This window comes from Phascolarctos cinereus, unplaced genomic scaffold, assembly GCF_003287225.1.
Source record: "Phascolarctos cinereus isolate Bilbo 61053 unplaced genomic scaffold, phaCin_HiC Scaffold_726;HRSCAF=1367, whole genome shotgun sequence".
In the NCBI taxonomy this organism is placed as follows: Eukaryota; Metazoa; Chordata; class Mammalia; order Diprotodontia; family Phascolarctidae; genus Phascolarctos; species Phascolarctos cinereus.
This window is the reverse complement of record NW_027556098.1, coordinates 132,841,689-132,843,717: the sequence shown is the minus strand read 5'-3', so window position 1 is coordinate 132,843,717 and position 2,029 is coordinate 132,841,689. Positions and strand designations below refer to the sequence as shown.

Here is a 2,029-nt window from a genome sequence, read left to right as displayed (position 1 = left end):
CATTTGAGATAGACTTTAATGGATCAATAAGAAATCAACAGAAGAAATAAGAAGAAAGGATGTTCTAGGCAACAGCACATAAACTCAGAAGCCAAAGAGCACATTAAAGGAGAGGCAAGGAAGACATCAAGAAATCCATTTTGGCCTTTGTTATTATAGGAATGAAAGAACAAAATTATAGCCATATTGGAGCCTTTCAACACGTTGTTCATTGGTCATGCCCTATTGCAAAGTAAAAGTTCAGGATTCCTCTCAAACTACTAAGTTATTTATATTTCTGCAAATACATAATTACTTCTGGATTCCTATTACTACATCTTCCAGAGTATGTTCCTATAAGATCATTACATGTTGGGATATAAAATTGTTGTGGGGTCTACCAAGATTCAGAAAAAAAGAAAGCATGTAAAAACTCAATAATTAATCATTGCTAAGAGGACATGGTAAAGAAAAGTGACTATAAGTGGCAGAGGATGTCTCTCTCCATGAATCAAACCTTCTTACACACTGCTACTATATTGATTTTCTTAATGTATAGGTCTGACAGTGTTATTCCTCTTATCAAAAGCTTTCTATTGTTCCCCCATTATTTGATGAAGTCCTAAGGACTGATTTTTGGAACACCCTGTATAAATAAACATAAAATACATTGGAAAATTGCAAAATGCTGAAGTTAAGTTTCAAAAACTTGATTAATTTGGAAAGGCTTCATGTTGGAGGTGACATCAAAAGAGAGCCTGATGGTGCCTCTTCTGCAGTTGCATGCTAGCATCATCTTGGGAGTCTTGGTCATTGGACCACTACTTTGAAGCATTCCCCAGCCCAGCCTGGCCCTTGCCATCATCACAGAATATGGAAGAGCAGAGTCAATCCCTGGCAAGCAGTTTTCCAGTCTCCCAAGACCTGAAAAGACCTACAGCACCTCACTCTCACCTATTGCCATACAAGTCCAAGTAAAGATCCTTGCAACAGGACAAAAGCTGATGTAAACTCTTAGTCCAAATAACTAAACTACATGCACCATGATAGAAGATTGGCTGAGGATTACTGGTAAGGGTGGATAACAAGGAAGAGGAAGGGATGGACATTGACACTGGCAAGAAGCTGCCAAGGTGATATGCTAACCAGTTGATGCTGTCCAAGCAAGGACTAAAGTCTCTTCAGATCTGGAGCAGAAGAGGACAATGATGATGTGATCTGTGGGGAAAAGAGCCCTTATTGTGGCCTACACTACAGCATACCCCGAGAGAGTATATGGTGTCAACAGATTTCCTTCCCTTCTTCCTGGAGGCAGTAAGTGCACCTCAACCACGGGGAAAGGTTACACAATCCTGGAATATATCTATAGTGAAACAAACCCAATCTACTATGTGCTACACATGACGTGCTGGAGTAACACCCTATCTATGACTGCCAGACCAATTTTAGATTCCGCTGGATTCAAAGTTACCAGAGGAGCAAGAAATTGAAGAGAAAACCAGGCTTAATCCATTTAAATTCATGTGTCTAAAGAATTTTACATGTATCCCCAAAAGTCTATGTAATTCCTTATCCATTGACTTCCCTGTTGAGCTAGAGGGGCATCTTTTCTATCACAAGAAGCACTCCATTGTTAGGCTGGCTATGTCCATACATGATATCTGATGTCCTCAGTATAAAAGTGCCAGCTGGTCCTCTGAACACCAAACCAGACTATGCTGTGCATCAGTTCCAACAGATCACTGAATACAATAGAAATTAAAAAGGAGGCCAATGAAATGAATGGCAACAAGACTTGTGAGAATGGACACTAGGAACTGGAGTACCTGTCAGCCTCCAAGCTGGCCAATGCCCCCAGCAACTAGACTGAAGCCACAAATCTCATGGAAAACTGGAAAGCTCCTTTTTACAAAGGATTAAGAAGAGCCATGTGTCTGTATCCCAACTATTGCTTATTGCTCATTTAAAGGACAAGGCTGAAGCCTGGAGATGAGACTCAAGTCCACCTCATTCAGTCAGACATACCTGCGTACTGAGAGCTGAGATCCCT

The 2,029-nt window shown here is 40.6% G+C and overlaps 1 pseudogene; it reads left to right on the top strand.

Annotated features, from left to right (window-relative positions):
- Positions 1-852: 852 nt before the first annotated feature.
- LOC110194661 (snurportin-1 pseudogene) lies at positions 853-1,741 on the top strand (annotated as a pseudogene).
- The last annotated feature ends 288 nt before the right edge of the window (positions 1,742-2,029 follow it).